Source organism: Mastigoproctus giganteus, chromosome 5, assembly GCF_048544385.1.
Source record: "Mastigoproctus giganteus isolate SK-2022 chromosome 5, ASM4854438v1, whole genome shotgun sequence".
Classification (NCBI taxonomy): domain Eukaryota; kingdom Metazoa; phylum Arthropoda; class Arachnida; order Uropygi; family Thelyphonidae; genus Mastigoproctus; species Mastigoproctus giganteus.
In genome coordinates, this window is record NC_143579.1 from 118,964,399 (window position 1) to 118,983,180 (window position 18,782).

The following is an 18,782-nucleotide window of genomic DNA, read 5'->3' on the forward strand; positions in this document are numbered from 1 at the left end:
GCAGTGTTGTTAAGGACGCTACTGACGCTATGCTGCTGCAACAGGATCTGGAAAGGTTGAGCAGATGGGCTGAGAGGTGGCAAATGAAGTTTAACATTGACAAATGTAAAATACTACTACATATGGGAAACAGCAACCCCAGAGCAATGTATCAACTCTGTGGTCCTACACTGGTAGAGAATGAAAAGGACCTGGGAGTAATTGTGCAGGCAGATATGAAGTTCTCTGAGCAGTGCAGACGGGCTGCAAGAGTAGCCCATGGTGATTTGTCAGTGATATACAGGAATTTTTCTAGCAGGGATAAGGAGGTGATTATTCCCTTGTATAAGGCAATGGTCAGGCCACACCTTGAGTACTGTATACAGGTCTGGAGGCCTCATTTCAAGAAGGATGTAGAGCTGCTGGAACGAGCACAGAGAAGGACAACAAGGTTAGTGAACGGAACGAAGGGTTGCTCTTATGAAGAAAGGCTTACGTTTTGCAAATTACAGTGTCTGGAGACTAGGCACCAGCGAGGTGATCTGATAGAGGTGTACAATGCCTTGAATGGTTTGAGCATGCTCACTGCTGATGGGATACTGTCTCTTGCTAAGAATAATCACCTGAGAGGGCATAAATTCAAATTGAGGAAAGATAGATGTAGGATAGATGTGGGGAAATTTGCCTTTAGTCAGTGGGTAGTTGGTTGGTGGAACAGACTTCCATCCCTTGTTGTGAAAGTTGATAGCCTAAATGAATTTAAGGCTCAGCTGGACAGGTATTTCGAACGAACAGAGGGGTGAAGTGGAAGAGGTTTTGTTTTTTTTTTTTGGCTGATGCTGCATAAGCTTGCTTTCTTGCATCATATGCCTCTACTAATGCTAAATGTGGGCTTTTAACTTTTTCAAAGTTTCCACATATCAATCTGAGTTGTTTGCTGTGCCACACTCCAAGAAGTCCACAAGCAAGACCCCATATTTGTCCCAAAACACTGTCATGATGACTGTACCGACACAAGGCTGTCTTTTGAACTTCTTCTTGCAGAGTGAATTTTAATAGTGCCACTCCACTGACTGTCTCTTCGTTTCAGGGTCATAATGGTGGACCCAGGTTTTGTCACAAGGGATGTTATGGCCAAACGGGCCATGGCCTGGGGCTTCACACAAAGAGGGGCCTCATTTTCAGTGTAAATATTTTCTAAAGTAGTGACAAAAATATCTAATAATAATATTAAACCAAGAAAAAGTGTAATATATAACTTAACTTGTTAAGTGTTTAAATTTTATTCTCATATCTTTATATTGTACAATAAATAAGTTAACAGTTTCTACTAAAATTGTTTTTTTTTTATTACTTTATTTTTAAAGTCAAAAAACATAAAATAGTTTTGACCTCTATGGTTTTATCAAGGAATTATTATTCACAATATAAATATAAAAACCTATGTAATATTTGTATTTATATGTATGTGCTATATATATATTAAAGGGGCCTCAAATTTAAATATATGACCGGGGGCTTATTTCATCCTTAATCCGGCTCTGCCTGTGACTATGCATGAAAGAAAAGCCTCGCCTTCACTCTCTAAAGAAGCACTAAAGAAGTTCCGTACAGATGACTTTTTGGGCTCCGCTATGCTCATGTGTCAGCATTTTTGGGAGCCACTGGGCACAAACGTTGTTGTAGCCTAATTCCTTTATGATGGCTATCAACACAGCAGGTTTCCCTATACCTACTGCAACACACAATTAGTGTGTTGTGATGTGGCGGTCCTGCTCTTGTTGTCTGTTGTCACTGACTGGCTGCTTTGGGGCTTGTCAACAACGTCAAGGATTCCCACCAAAAGAAAACACTTGTGCACCCAAGGGTCTTCTTTTGTTGGGATTCCTGCCTTCGCCTCTTCTCCTTGAAGTTCCTTTGTTGAGGCCAGCTCTTCACCAGCGTGGGATTAGATTCTTTGAGGTTCTTCTCCTGGCCCGGGACACTTCCCAGGTGGGATTTTAACCACCCTTGATGAGACCTCATCGAAGGGTTTTCTGCTGACACTGGTCAACTGGCAGGTGACCAGTTGACCAGTGCTCCATAAAATGTTCAACTTCACCCTTCACTTCTCAATAGTGTGCTATCTTGACGATCTCCTAATGTCTCCAATTATATCTGACAGTTGCTTAGTTAAACTCTGCCTACCCCTGCTTCCTTCCCTTTTCTTATCTTTCTTATCCTACTTGCTCCGTTCCTCTAACTTGGCCTCTCTCCTGCAAGTGGGTAGAGAGCTAATCAGGCATCCCTGCTACTTTGCTGGCTGGATCCTTGTGCTGGTGGACGGATGCTGAAAAGGTCTTTCCACCGTGATCGAGCCTCCTAGTAACTAAGAGGCCAGTCGAACAACATACTACTCACGTATAACCCACACCTACTAGCCTTGCAACGTTGTGCATGCATCACAGAGTACTCAACGAGGATTTGTGGGGAACCACTTTCCCCACCCTTGTGCCTTTCTGTGGCCTCTTTAATTTTCTGGGATGGAACTTCATATGAATTTGCTGCTGAAGTTTTAACAAAAGCTTCAGTGAAAGCATTTGCTATGTTTTTGGGGTTCCTGTCCATTACATACCAATATGGGAGATGATGACAATGGATATTTACCATTCAGAAGTTGGATTTTCCTCCAGTTTAATCTAGTATCGGTGTTTTTTTTGTGATAGGGGAAGCGAACTGTATCCATGAATCTTGTTTGGCCTTTCTTCTTATTTGCCTTGCTTTAGCATTGAGTTTCTTATAGTTTATAAGGTTAATAATAGTGGGATGCTTGTGGAAAATATTCGAAGCTTTATTCTTTTCCTTTTTTGCTTTATTATATTCTTCGTTCCCCCAGCAGTTTTTGTGCCTGAGTGAATGGCTGAGGAAAAGCGTCATCAGCTGCTGCTAGTATCTGTTTTGTGATATGGTCAGTAGCTTCATCTATTGATTGATTCTGAATGAAGTGTTTATCTAAAGTGGTGCTTACGGAAAATTTTATCCAGTTTGCCTTTGAGAATTTCCATCTTCTATGAATATCCGGATAGTTGGAGATAGTTTGAAATTTGCAAGTAATTTGGAAGATGATCACTATTATGCGGAATTTCCAATACTGCCCAATGTATACTTGGGTACAGAGTGGGGGAGCAGATAGATAGAACTATGGCAGAAGTATTTCCTGTGGGAAAAAGCACATGAGTATTTGCAGTGCGTAGCACATGCTTCTTGATTAGACCGGGGTTCCAGCCGGTGACCACCAAATACAGAGGATGTGGAAAGGTCAGGGAATGACCATCGCATATCCCCGGAGCAATATGGCCTTAGTTGCTAATGCTCCTAAAAACTAAATAACAACAAACCAACCATACTGTCAGTTTTGGAACCATCTGTATAAATTTTACAGGCCTGGCTGTTCATAGTAGCATGAGCTGAATGTAACTGTCTGATATTGCAGGGAGGTATAATATTTTTCCCCCACTGGAGGAAGTATATATCTTGAGAGACAGACATATATGTCCAAGGTGGAAAACAGGTGCAGTTGTATCTTGAAAAATTTCATTTAATTTGACATTTCACCTGTGAACAAGCTCTTTGATCCTGAGCGAGGCAGGTCTATTTTCATTTGGCTTGTTCTCATAGAAGGCTTCCCAACGAGTATTATAAAGATACTCCCAATTTGGGTGTGATGGTAGACTCCAGATCTTAGCAGTGTAGAGAAGCAGTAGCGTTTTTCTATGCAGGTGTAATGGGGGGATCGTGCACTTCAATATAAAGACTTTGGATCAGAGAAGTCCTGAAAGCTCTTAACGCAGTCCTCAGAGCACTGTGATGGATCACATTTAGCCGTTTTAAAGTAGTGTTCCGGGCAGAGTCATACATTGCACAACTATAATCTAGCTGTGAACGGATTAAACTTCTATAAAGATGCAGTAAAGTATATTGATCAGCTCCCCATGACATCGACGAGATCGATTGAAGAAGTATATTCAAATGATTCATACAAGAAGTTCTCAAATAAGTGACATGGGCTTTGAAATTTAGTTTGCTGTCTAATATTAGTCCAAGAAATTTAATGGTATTAACAAGCGGGATTGGAGTATTGTTTATTTGTGGTTCAGGTTCGGGATGGAGAGCTTGCTTCTTGCAAAAGTGAGTGACAGTGCATTTCTTTTCTAAGAGTCTGTAACCATTCCATGAAGTCCAGGATTCTATACTGGTTATGGCAATGGTATTCATACTTTGAGATTGACATGAAATGGTAAGATCATCTGCATACATATAAGTTTGAACAGTTTTTGGGATATCTCATGTCATGCGGCTAACTCGGATTGAAAATAGTGTTGGACTAAGTATCGATCCCTGTGGGACTCCCTCTTCCTGAATGTGAGATGTAGAGAGTATATTTTTATATCGGATCTGAAAAGAATGCAATTGCAGGAAATTTTGAATTCTTTCCGGCAAATGGCCCCGAAGCCCCAGATGGTAAAGGTCGCTAATAATACCATGATGCCACGTAGTATCAAATGTCTTTTCAAGATTTAAATTGACCATGACTAGATGTTGTTTCATGACAAAGGCATTGCGGATATGAGATTCAGCTTTGATAAGCGTCCAGTGTTGATCTATTCTTCCGAAAGCCATATACAGCCACCAGTTTATTGTAAATTATAGTAAATTATACAATTTGTTTATTTGTAAAATTTTAGTTACAGTAAAACTTATTTAACGGTCGGTGTATGAGTTCACTTATTTCCCAGACATGACTTTTCCCGACCTCAGAGGCCTCTTTCAGGATGTTGAAAGCCATACTGTTGTTCTGGAAAAAGATTCTCTGACTCCAGGATGTGACTCTAGTATGAACCATTCTTTCGAAAATTTTTCCCATGCAGCTCGCAAGAGATGCATGGGAAAAATTGCCTGTAATTTTCAACACAGGAAGGATCTTTTCCTGGTTTTGGTATGGCGATAATGAATGAATGACACCAGGAAGAAGGAAAGGCAGTTTCAGAGAAGATCCGATAATAAAAAATTAATAGAGATCTCAAGTCTTCTTCAAGTAAATTCTTTAGCATAACATAATGAACACCATCTGGACCTGATGCACTACTGGAAGATCTGTTTAATGATTCTTAAAGTTCTATAAGTGTAAAGAGTTGGTTGTATGGGAATGAGCGGTGGTGAAGAAGTAGATTTTATACCGTTCTGCACTTGCTTTGGTGTTCTGGAAGGTGGGCGCATAGGAGGCAGAAGCAGAGATTTTTGCAAATGATTCTACTAGTGCATTGGCAACTTCTTCAGCTGTAGATAGGTCTTTCCCTTTCCAATGAAGTACTGGAGATGATAGTTGAACAAATTTTCCATTTAGCACCTGTATTCTTTTCCAGATGATCCGTGTCTTTGGTGATGGTTGAGGCAAAAGCAATCTGTGAATCCTGTTTTGCTTTCCGCCTAACTTATCTAGTTTTTGCTTTGAGTCTTTCATAAGCAATTAGGTTACTAGTGGTGGGATACTTGCGGAAATTTTTCCAAGCGTGGTGTTTTCCCTGTTTGGCAATTAAACAATCTGTATTCCGGAATGGAAGCATTAGCTGTAGTCAGAATCCGATTAGTTATGTAAGTATTTATTTCATCAATATGTTGTCTCTGAACATAAAATCTGTCTAAGAGTATTTGGGCAGAATAGCCACCCCAGTTTGCCTTTTTTAAACTGCCATCTGGATTGTTAAATACGATTTGGAGTTACCCTTGTTTGTAGTGAGCAAATAATTGGAAAGTGATCACTGTTAAAGGGATCGGTTAATACCGACCATGTCTTGTCAAAATGACAAGTCTATTGCAGAAGCAGAGCCTGTTGGTAGGTGTATGTAGGTAGGAGATCCAGAATTTAATAAATTAAGATCATTATTTTTCATGAATTCCTTCATCAATTTGCCTCTTCTATCCATTGTAGCAGACCCACACAATGGATGGTGTCCATTAAAGTCACCAAAGAGACAAATTGGAGCTGGGAGCTGCAAAATCAGGTTGTCAAGTTCTGAATGCGGAAGTGGTAGAGATGGAAACAATGGTAAGTGAAATACCAACTGCAATACGAGCTGCCACAACTTCTAGACTGGTTCTCAATTGGATCGGCCTGGATGGAATGTCAGTGTTATCAAGAATAGCTACTCCGCCACGGGCAGGAGAGTTTGAACTCCTATCTCGTCTGAATATCACATAATTTGAGAATTTTGGTGAAACTTGGGGTGACAAGAATGTTTCCTGTAAGCATACACCTATGGGATTGAATTGAGCTAGTAAATCCCTTAAGTCGTCAGAATGACTGCTTAGTCCTCTGCAGTTCCACTGTATGATGTTATACATTATTTAGATTTAGCTGAAGATGATTCGTCTGACTGATTTTTGTTAGTGGGACATTTTTTCCGGTCTTTCTTTGGGAATGTGGGGTGTCCAATATCCATGGTGTCATCTGCGTGGAGTTCTAGAATGGGCTCCTCGTTACCTAGCAGCCATCTAGAGTGAGACTGAGTGAGATTTTAATTGTTCTTTTCCAATTGGGACCGATGGAGTATGAGTAAGGATGCTGATTGGAGTATTAGTGGCTTCGCTGGTTTTTTTTGGAGGATTATCTTTTTTAGAGGTTGAGAGTGTAGATTTAAGCCAATTCGCTAGAGAGGTGTTAGGTGGAACTGATACATCTGTTTGGGCTGTAGTAGAAACAAAGTTTTGAGTGCAAGCTGCATAAGAACGACTACTAGGCATGGTCGACATAACTTGCCTACGTGCCTCAGGAAATGTCACTTTTATTTTCTATTTTGTATTTTCTTTCCTGTTATCCATAGCTCACAAGTTTTTGAAAAGGCTGGATGGCTTCCTTTGCAGTTTGGACAAACAGGGGTTTTGACTGAGCAATCCGTTTGTGTGTGATCTTTAGAGCCGGAGATTGGACATATGGCTTCACCCTCTACATGCCTACTGCAAATGACCATATTTCTGACATTTAAAGCAGCAAACGGGATTCGGAATGTATGGTTGAATCCGACAGTTTAGATAGCCGGCTTTAATTGAGGATGGTAAATCTGGAGTGCTGAATGTCAGTATGATGGATCTAGTTGGATTGAGATTTCCATCTTTTTTCGACATAATCCTTTTCACATCTGTTACCTTTTGACTGCTAAGTTCCTGCAGTAGTTCCTCTCCGGACACACCTTTTGATGAATTTAAAGTTTTGTGGGGAGTAATTGTTACCGTCAACCCAGCAAATGTTTTGGTCTATAACGGCTGCTCAGAGTGTTTTGCAATAGCTGTTTCAATCAGGAGGTCTCCGGACTGCAGTCTTTTCGCCATTTTTGGTGATCCAGCAATAGACTAGATGTTTTTGAATTAAGAAATGTGATAACTTGCCGATAGGTTGAGTGGTTATCAAATGTATGACCAAGAAATTTGGCATATCTTCATGACATTGCACTTCCCTTCGAAACCTTTTTGGTTTGTTACAGTCATGGTCTATGTCAGGATGTTTCGATCTGGAGCTCGAAGGCTCTAAAGATGGATGACAGCTTGTATCCATGTCAGCTCCTTTTGGCCCTATGGGTTTATCTTTACCACCCAGGTTACCGGCCCCGCCACGGGCATGCAGGAGTAGTGCCGCTTGGTGGCCAAGCATAAAGGTTAGTCAGTTAATAAGAGTATTAAATTAAAAAAAGGTACTTTCCTTCTTCTGGGCTTACTTCTTAGTCCTTTTAAGAAAGTAGAGCTACTTAACAGAAAAATTGATTAAGTAAAAGAGAAAACAATGAAAAACTCAGTTGCGGTAGAGAAAAACACTCTTTAAACTCACAAGAATTGCTTGGCACCCAGGGCCACATGGAAACGGTCATCATCATTGAGAATATGCTCTATGACTCGTCCCCTTCCATTAATATTAGCACTACCCCATAGAGTGTCATGTCCATTAAGAAAGGGGGAGGCAAGTACATTACAAGATCATCAAGGTCTTTCTGGGAGATGTCAGTCGCAGGTGGCAAATAAATAGAACAAATGTTTAACAAAATAACCCCACTGTAAGGCGAACTGCAACAGCCTCTATGCTGGTTGTAAGTCATCAGTATTTCACCAGAATCCACGACAATTCCACTGTATGAATTTAGCCATTATTTTGGCTTGGTGGGTCCATCAGGTGGCTTCCGAGGTGCTGAGGGCTTACTTCTGTCAGTCTTGGATTTATCTTTTTTTTTTTTTTTTTTTGGGGAAGTATTGATGCTGTGCTGTGTCCATTTCCTCCTCAGCAAAGAGTTCCAAGAATGTTTCATTATGTACCTCTTCTTGTCCTCCACATTCATTTTTTCTTGAGAACTAGGATGTATGACAAGTTTTTTGTTCTTTTCTCCAACATCTTTGTTTTCTTACTGGTGGAGCATTAGGAGTGGCAGCTGATTGGTCCTGCTGTGCAGGTTTTATTGAACTTAGCAGGTAGCGTGCGATGGGAGTGAATGACTTTTGGTAGCATGGTCATTTCAATTTGGGTTCCAACAGAACATGTCCCTGCTACCTTCTGAGCGTAGGTTGGTTTATTTATATTTAGAGGTTTCACCGTTTTCCTTGCCTCTTGATAAGATATGTTCAGTTCTGCCTTAAGTCATTGAATTTCTTTTTCTTGCTTCCACCTGCCAGCTCTTGAGTAGGCTGGGTATTCTCCTCGGCAGTTAATGCAGGTTGGTTTTTCAGATGAACATCATGTTGTTTTGCGGTCCTTTGCACCACACTGAGCACATGCAAGAGCTCCATGACAAGCCATCTGTGAGTGTCCATATTTCTGACACTTAAAGCACCATAAAGGATTTGGCACATACAGATGCACTGGACAGTTAATATAGCCAGCTTTGATCTCATGAGGAAACAATGGTGAATTAAATGCCAAGATGATATTTCTGGTGGGAATAAGTTTCTCATCCCTACACATGAATATACGTCTAACAGCTGTCACTCCTTGGAGTTTTAACCCAGAACAGATTTCCTCTTCAGCCATATTTCTATATGCTTCTCACTAGTTGAGTGAATTATCAGGAACCGAGGTCCTTTTTCTGTCTTTTTGCATAAGTGACATTCTATTGGTTAATGGTCAATTTTCAGTTAGGGTCCAGGTTGGGCCTCCAGAAGAAATTAGTTTATCAGGATTCATGGAGTTTTTTAATTTTTTCAGTGCCCGGGCTTCCCACCCACTACGGGGTCCAAAGGTACGCCCACTACCCAGCAAGCAATAAATGCACTCAAGAGTAGAACGGCAGGGGTAACCAGACGCCATACCCACACCGCCACCAGCCTGAATCCTGTCCCTCAGACCATGAGGGTAGAGGCGTGGCATTGACACGGTTGATGCTTGCAGGCGAGCCTAGTAGTCGACTGATACTAGCCGGGCCTTTCAGTACCACCCATCTTATCGAAGCAGGGGCCAAAGTGGTGCCAACTGATACTAGCTGGGCCCCTGAACCACCAGAATCTCCCCCCCCTCCAAATTTCCATGGGTCGCAGTGCACGGCAAACGTGCTGGATTCCATTGATGTTAGCCCAAAACCTAGGTTGTGGGCATTGGATCCCAGTGATGCTAATTGGAGGACTAGCAGTGTCACTGGGAGGTCCCTTCAGCACATACAGGTTCCCACATAAAGGGGCCAAAATTTGGTCCACTTGACTAAGGCATTAAGGGTAAGTTGCTACAATGGATAAAGGGATGGTTGAGTGGGAAACAACAGAGTGGTAATCAATGGACACTGCTCTTCGTGGACAAATGTTATTAGTGGAGTTCCCCAGGGTTTGGTGTTGGGCCCATTCTTGTTTTGTATATTTATCAATGATATTCATGAAGGTATATCAGGTTTAATGTCCAAGTTTGCAGATCAAGGTTGGCAATGATAGTTGATAGAACGATAGTAAAGACAGTATGCTATTCCAACAGAATCTAGATAAGTTGGGCAAATGGGCTAAGAAGTGGCAACTGAAGTTTAACATTAAAAAATGCAAAGTACTGCATATGGGTAGCAATAACTGAAGAGAAATGTACCAACTGGGTGGTACTACACTCAGGGAAGTGGAAAGTGAAAAAGACCTGGTGGTAATTGTGCAGTCAAATATGAAGTTCGCTGAGAAGTGCAAACGGACTTCCAGGGCAGGTCGTGGAGTCTTGTGAATGATATATAGGAATATTGCTAGCAGGGACAGGAAGGTGATTATCCCATTATACAAGGCAATGGTCAGGCCATACCTATAAAGTACCGTGTACAGGTCTGGAGGCATCATTTTAGGAAGGCCATAGGGTAGCTAGAATACAAAGAAGGGCAACAAGATTGGTGAGGGGAATGAAGATGTGCTCTTACCTGGAGAGTATGCACCTGCAAGGTGATCTGATTGAGGTGTATAAGGCATTGAATGGGTTGAGCAAGCTGAATGCTGATGGGATTCTTCCTCTTGCTCAGATTAATAACCTGACGGGCACAGATTCAAATTGAGGAAAGACAGTTGTAGAAGAGATGTGCGGAAATTTGCCTTTGGCCAGCGGGTAGTTGATAGCCTAAATAAATTTAAGGCTGAGCTGGACAGGCAATATGGAACAAATGGAGGGGTGAAATGGGAGGTTTTTTTTTTTTTTTTTTTTGGGTTGATGCTGCATAAGCTTGCTTTCTTGAATCATATGCCTTGACTAATGCTAATGCTAAAGAAATAGGTTTTAATTACAGGAAAGGAAACAACGTAAGGTGTTCCATGTACCGTATGGGTAAAAATCTCACAGAACATAAATATATTAGAATTATGTATACTTTTAAAGCTATAGTCACAGAAATCTTGAATTGTACATACCATTAAGAAAGTAAATCAAAAACAGCATTCCACAATGGATAAATAATGAAATCGCCAGAGTAACAGATCAGAAAAATATGGCAAGTTACAGAACAATAAAAAAGTAGTGAAGCTTATAACAGATACAAACTGATTTGTAATAGAATAGTACATAGATGTTTGGCTGGCAAAGGCAAATTATGAATAATCACTGGCTGAGAGAGCAAAGATCAGGGACAAGGAGTTTTTCAAGTATGCGAATACAGTGAAGACAAAACAAATCAGATTGGACCCTTGTTACCTAAGATTTTTGATATTTAAAAAAGACAGACACTTCGCTTCAGGAAAACTGCAGGTAAAAATAGAAACCATGAAATTAGCAATATAGAAATTTCATAAGATTAACTTTTGTGCCAAATAGGGCTGAAATAGATGACATATAATCAGTTATTTTGAGGGAGAAAACAATAGTCTATTGAACCATTACGGTTAATTATAAGGAGATCAATGAACTCCAGAAAAATTTCCTAAGATTAGAGAAGTGCCAATTCATTACCAACACATAAAGGTGGCTCTAAGAGTGATGTGGGTAGCTACTATCTCCATGATTCTCCCTTCGACTGAAGACAGACATCATTGGAAGGGATCTGACATCATGGAGACAATAATCAAGAGGGTAATGCAGGATCATTTAAAAGGAAATGGAATTCTGAATGAAACACAGCATGTTTTTAAGGAAAAATCATAAGTATTAGTAGTGGCAAATGATGCAAGAAAGCAAGCTTATACACAGGGATATTCCTAGTGTATGTGGTGCCCAGGTTCCAATCGCAATTTGACGTTTCCCTTTAAAACTTTCTTCATATGTGTATGTAAATTTTAGGTTTTCAAGTGCCTCTTGAATGCTGGCGCCTGAGTGCAACGCACCCCTTGCACCCTCGGGACAGCTCACCCCTGCTTATACAGCATCAGGCAAAAAAAAATCCATTTCATTTATCCATCCCCTCCAATAGTTTGTCAAGTTCTTTCTTGAATTTTTTTAAACTATCCACTTTCACAACAACAAAAGGAAGTTTATTCCAACAAACAATTACCCACTTGCTGAAGGCAAACTTCCTCACATCTATTCTGCAACCATCCTTCATCAATTTGAACATATGTCCCCTCATCCGAACAGCAAGAGAAAGAATTCCCCAGCACTAAGTCTGCTCAAGAAATTCAAAACCTTAAACACCACAATTAGATCAACTCATGGGTGGGTGCCTAGCCTCCAAATGCTGAAATTTGCAAAACTGAAGCCTTTCTTTGGAAGAGGACCCCCTTTGTTCCCTTGACCAATCCCACTGCCTGTCTGCACTGCTCAGAAAACAACATATCAGACTGGTTCTGATATGTTGTTTTCAGAAAATGAAAAGAACCTGGGGGTTCTTTTCATTTTCCACTAACTGAGAGGGTAGTACCAATAATCATAATGTTCCTCTGGGATTAAAAGCTATCCATATGCAGTACTTTGCATTTGTCAATGTTAAACTTCAATTTACATTTCTCAGCCCATGTGCATAATTTTTCCAGACCTTGTTACGGCACCTGCCGTCATTACTATCATTAAACACCATGCCAACCTTTGTATCATCTGCAAACTTAGACATTGTCTGATATACCTTTATCAATATCATTAATAAATACAGAAACAACAATGGGCCAGGCAACAAATCTTGTGGCACTCTACTAATAACATTAGTCCACAAAGTGAAGTGTCCATTAATAACCACTTTCTGTCTCCTCTCATTCAACCATCCCCTTATCCATAGCAGTAAATTGCCTTACCTTTCTGAATTGGGATTCCTGAGTGCACAGGGACCTCTTGTGAGTTCAGTGATACTCTCATAATTATGGTTAAAGGTTTGTTTACTTCCTTTGCTGCTTCCCTTTATACATCTGGATAGATTCCATCCATCCCAGTTGACTTTTTATGTTGAACTTCAACAACTCCTCTTCTATTTTTCTCTCCGTTATTACAAAATCATTTTGCTCACTGTTAGAGTTTGATACACTTCTGGCATCTGCTTTCCTAGAGAATTCCTCATATATGAAGGTAGATGCAAAATACCTATTCAGTTTGTCAGCAATCTGAGCAGGATCATTAACAGTTAAAGCATCAGTATCAAGTGAACCAATGTAATTCCTCTTCCTTCTAGTGTTCACATAAACAAAGAAGTCTTTACTGTTTTTCTATGCATCCTTTTCCAAAAATTTCTTATAACTTGCCTTGGCTTGCCTAACTTTTCTGTATTTCTGTAACTTCTGTATCTGCTGATAATTTATATGCATCCCATGCATTTTTCTCCTCTGCCACATGTGTCATTAGTTCATTAGACATCCATTTAGGTCTAAACCTTGAAAAGTATTTCTTGGCTGTTATGAAAAGGCTAGTAGCTTCTTTGATTATTTCCATGAATGCATTCCATTTAGAATTTGTTGTGGTAACATCATTAGTTGGTCCCACTGTACAGAATTATAGAATTTAAAAACTGTCTGAGACAACCATAGTCTCCTTTAAGAAAGCAAAAACCCCTTCCTTTACCCTTGATGATAGTTACATCTTTAAGTAAATCAGACATCAATACACTGCAATCACTGCCACCTATGGTTTCTTTTATCTGCAGATTTTGAATGCATGAAAAATTACTGCTGATAATCAGATCAAGATTATCAGCAGTAATTTCTTTCTCTATAACATGCTGCTGCTGCTGCTGCTATAGAAAACAGTCAAAAAATAAATCCACAAAAGTCTTGCTAGTTTGTGACCAACCAAAACATTCCAGTCAATCTCTGGAAATTGTTGGTTGGTAATTTGCAAACTTTAACTGGAAATTTAAAGTCCCCCCATTACAAGACATTATAATTTACCGTCTAACCCTATTTCTCTTTATAGCTGTTTGCTGTGCATCAAATAAACACTCCTACTCTCATTTTTGCTTCTTGTTGTTGTTGGTATGGGGTTTAAGGACACAAGGCTACTGAGACCAAATTGTCTGTTCACTGTTTATTTACAGGCAATATATAGTTATAAATGATAAATCATATGCTCCTGTATACAAGCCAATATTAGCATTAATAGAGGCGTACGATGCAAGAAAGCAAGCTTATGCAGCATCAGCCAAAAAAAAAAAAACATCCACTCCCATTTCACCCCTCTGTTCGTTTCAAATACCTGTCCAGCTCAGCCTTAAATTTCTTTAGGCTATCAACTTCCACAACAAAAGATGGAAGTCTGTTCCACCAACCAACTCTTTCCTCAATTTGAATTTATGCCCTCTCAAGTGATTTTTCTGAGCAAGAGGAAGAATCCCATCAGCATTGAGCATGCGCAAACCATTCAAGGCTTTATACACCTCAATCAGATCACCTCTCAGGTGCCTAGTTTCCAGACACTAATCTGCAAAACTTAAGCCTTTCTTTGTAAGAGCAATTTTTGTGATTTGGTTACAGACCAGCTTATATTTATCATAGGCTTCCATGTCACCCATTAATTTAGATGTATCCCATGCATTTTTCTTCTCTGTCACATGTTTCATTAGTTCATCTGACATCCATTTAGGCCTAAACCTTGAACAATATTTCTTAGTTAGTATGTAAAGCCTAGTAGCTTCCAAGACTAATTCTTTGAATGTCTCCCATTTTGAATTTGCTGTTGGTAACATTGTCAGTTGGTCCTACCATATAGAATTTAAATACTGTCTCAGACCATCGTAGTGGCCTTTATGAAAGCAAAAACCCTTCCCTTTACCACTGATGGTAGTTACTTCTTTGAGTAAATCCCACTTCAGCACACTGTGATCACTATCACCTAGTGGTTCCTTTATCTGCAGATTCTTAATGCATGAAGAATCACTACTGATAATCAGATCAAGAGTATTACTCCCTCTAGTTGCCTCCCGAAAATGCTGATGTAGAAAACAATCATCCAATAAATCCACAAAAGCCTTGCTAGTGTGTGAGTGACCAACCCACAAATTCCTGTCAATATCCGGGAAATTAATAAACTGTGTCATGTCAGCACCTCTTTATTGCTTCTTTCTTCTCAAGAAGAAGAAAGCAATAACAGCCCTAGCAGTCCTGTTTTCGATCGATTTCAGTAGTAGTTAATTAATGGAAATAAACAATTAAAATACAGTAAACCCCCCACTATTCACAGGGGTTACGTTCCTGAGAAATTCCGCGAATACCGAAAACGTGAATACTGAATTACGGCTCCCATAGTAATAAAGGGGTTCCGTTCCAAAGTAAGAAATTTTTTTTTTTTTTTTTTTTGATTTGGTAGTTGTTGGCGCATCGGCTTCTGTGGCCATATTGCACCTCCAAAGGTTTTTGCAGTACAGTGATCCAAGCCCGAGGCGGGAATCGAACCCGCGACCTTTGGGTTGCCGGGCAGGTACTTTACCCACTCGGCTAGCCCGGTCGGCAAAGTAAGAAATAGATAAGAAAAACTAGTCTAAAATTTTTTTGTCTATGTAGGTATAAATGTGCCTTCATAATATGACCAATAGAAATGCAAGCATATGACATCGAAATGAAAATAAGAAACAATTTAATATTAAATGTAATATTTATTAGAAATTTCAAACTGGCGCCTTTACTAGCTAAAAAAACTTATCCCGTCAGCGCTTTCACCTGTTTCGCTAAAGTGTTGATAAAGGAGTTTTGCCTTTTCACGAATGATGAGTAAACTTAAGGGGATTTTATTTTGAGTTTGGTCTTCTATCCTCAGATTTAAGGCTTTTTCCATTTTTTTCTAATTTAACATCACGAGTTACAGAGCAAATTTTTTAAGCAATTAGCCCATTTTCACGGAGACTACGGCGGATTTTTTTCTCCCAATTTTTTGATTGATCGTACCGTTGACTCATTGATTTTATAATGTTTTGCCACTGAGGAGACACTTTCACCATTAGAAATTTTGTCTAATAACTCAATTTTATTCGCTAATGTCATCACCTTCTTTGATATTTTCACATTTCCCTTGTTATTCGCAGCCATATTTTTGTACGGGTTAGAAAGAGCTTGTCCACAATAAAGTCACTTTCTTCTGTTAACACACTCGAAAAAGTCTGTTTTACACTGCAAAACAGTAGATTTATCACTTTTGTAAGCATATCAATTTATAAATTGATAAATTTATTCAATTTATAAGCATATAAATTAAAAGCAAATGATGAAACTTTCCATGACAAGCGCATAACACATACTGAACAAGTATTAACGAGAAACATCCACGCCGCAATTCCCCCTCCCCCCACCACCCACACCCACTGAACGCTGTTTTACTGTACTGGCTGTTGTTTGTTGTTTGTTATTTGGTTTTTAGGAGCATTAGCAACTAAGGCCATATTGCTCCGGGATATGCGGTGGTCATTCCCTGACCTTTCTGCATCCTTCGTATTTGGTGGTGACGGGCTCGAACCCCGGTCTAATCAAGAAGCGTGTGCTACGCACTGCTGCTCCTTCCCACCTGGCTACGGAGGCGCCCCACTGTACTGGCAGTTTTCTATCCATCAGTATAGATTTTATAGGCATGGGAATTCAGAGTAGAGTGAGCTGTGTGCAACTTCCTGATATTGCAGGGAGGTATGACATTCTTTCCCCACTGAAGAAAGTGTACATTGTAAGAGGCAGAAATGTACATCCAAGGTGGAACAGATGCAGTTCTGCCCTGAAAAATATCACTGAAATCGATATTCTGACTCTGAACAAGCTCTTTAATTCTGGGTGAAGCAGGTCTATTTTCATTTGGACTGCTCTCATAAAAAAAATCCCACCGAGTATTATAAAGATACTCCCAAATGGGATGGGAAGACTCTGGATCATCCTCATCCTCAAATTTAAATGATATACAATAATTTTGCCAATAGGGAACAGGAGGTGATTATTCCTTTGTATAAGGCAATGGTCAGACCATGCCTTGAGTACTGCATACAAGTCTGGAGGCCTCGTTTTAGGAAGGATGTAGAGTTGCTTGAGCGAGTACAGAAAGGGCAAAAACGTGGGTGAGGGTAAGGAAGGGGCCCTCTTAGCAAGAAAGGCTGACATTTTGCGAATTGCAGTGTCTGGAGACTAATCTGCAAAGCAATCTGATTGAGGTGTATAAAGCCTTGAATGGGTTGAGCAGGTTCAAATCCTGATGGGATTCTTCCTCTTGCTCAGATTATGAACTTGAGGGGGCATAAATTCAAATTGAGGAAACACAGTTGTAGAATACATGTGCAGAAATTTGCCTTTAACCAGTGGGTAGTTGATTGCTGGAACAAACTTCCATCTGTCATTGTGGAAGTTGATAGTGCTTAAATAAATTCAAGGAGGAACTGGACAAACTTTTAGAGGGAATGGAATGCGTGAAACTTTTTTTTTTTTTTTTTGGCTAATGCTACATAAGCTTTCTTCCTTGCATCATACGCTTCTACTACTACTACTCTTAAAAATTGTGCGAATGATATATGTAGTGTAAATAAAACCTTATCTATCAATGCATTCAAGAGCCATGTGAATTGGAGCAAAATTGTAATTTTATAATATAAAATTTATGAAATTAAATAATCAAATAATTTTCTGTCCTAGTAATTATGTTTCAATTCCTCTTTGAGAAACATTTTAGAGTTGGTTTGTTGGAATGCATCAGACTCTTTCAGGGACTGAAAGAAAACTATTTTATTTTAGTCTCTGAAGGTGAAAGTTTAGTTACTAGGTATCTGCCATCTGAGTTGACATTTATGACATTAATGTCATAAATTACATTATTTAATTGTTATTTTTAATGTAATTTATGTAATAATTACACCTCAATAAACTTACAATTTTGCTCTACATGGCAGTTGATTGTCCTTTTATACATAACATTTAAGAATTATCTTATCACCTTTTAAGAAAATACAGGGAAAATTTTTTATTCGTCATACCATTTTATTCATTTGAAGAACATAAAATATTGTTTAGAAATAGAAATTACATCTGAACTATATTTAGCAGTGATGGGAAATTCATGTCATAACATCTTCAATGTGTTCTTCATGTTTATCAATAATCTGCTGGAGTCAGAATATGAAGTTATGAAGAACATGCTACAATGTTTCCACCGATGCAAAAAATTTCATCCTAAATTGTATTCTTTAGCACGAGAATGGTTTGTAGATTCTTCTGAAACATTGGCTTTGATCCAATCCCAAAGATAAAAATCACATTGATTTAAATCAGGTATTATTTTATTTTGGCCAGTGAGTTATAAATTACTGGAATAAGTTACCTACGTGGGTGGTAAGGGCTGACAGTTCGGGAAAATTCAAAGGTCAGCTGGATAATTACCTACAGGAGGAGGGAAACGCATAGGTTTTCTATATTGTTTTCTCTTATTAATTATTATTTTTTTAAAATTTCTTCTTCTTCTTATTATTAATATTATTTTATTCTTACTTATTTTTTGTTTTTTATTTTTATTTATTTTTTTTGGATGGTGCAGCATAAGCCATAGGCTTCCATGTGGCCATTGCTAATACTAATACTATTAATGGAGGCCATACCAGTCCTTTGTCATACACCTCAGGGGAGTGGTTAGAACCACCCTGTTGTTACAAATTTCACCCACGAAATCCAGACAACTTTGGAGAGTAACCAAATGTTGCCAACCAAATCTCCAAACATTTCTCAACAGAATAATAACATTGTTGGTATGAAAAATTTGTAGCTTGTGAAACTGCAAAAGAAAATAAATAGTATAATGAATAAAAAAAAAATCATCATGCACATTTCTTAAAATTTTATAAGAATATATAATTTGAAGTTATATTCCAATAACTTATAATTTAAAGTATATATAGTACAAATTATACACTCTTATATATAGACAAAAAATGCAGTCACTCGTATTCTTCAACAGGCTCTCTGTTACTTGTCTTGAACTT

At 39.0% G+C, this 18,782-nt stretch overlaps 1 protein-coding gene across 2 annotated transcripts in view; it reads right to left on the bottom strand.

Moving 5' to 3' along the window:
• The window catches only part of SMC3 (structural maintenance of chromosomes 3), a 616,656-nt gene that overhangs the window by 163,136 nt on the left and 434,738 nt on the right, over positions 1 to 18,782 (bottom strand). The gene's annotated exons all lie outside the window — the stretch shown is intronic.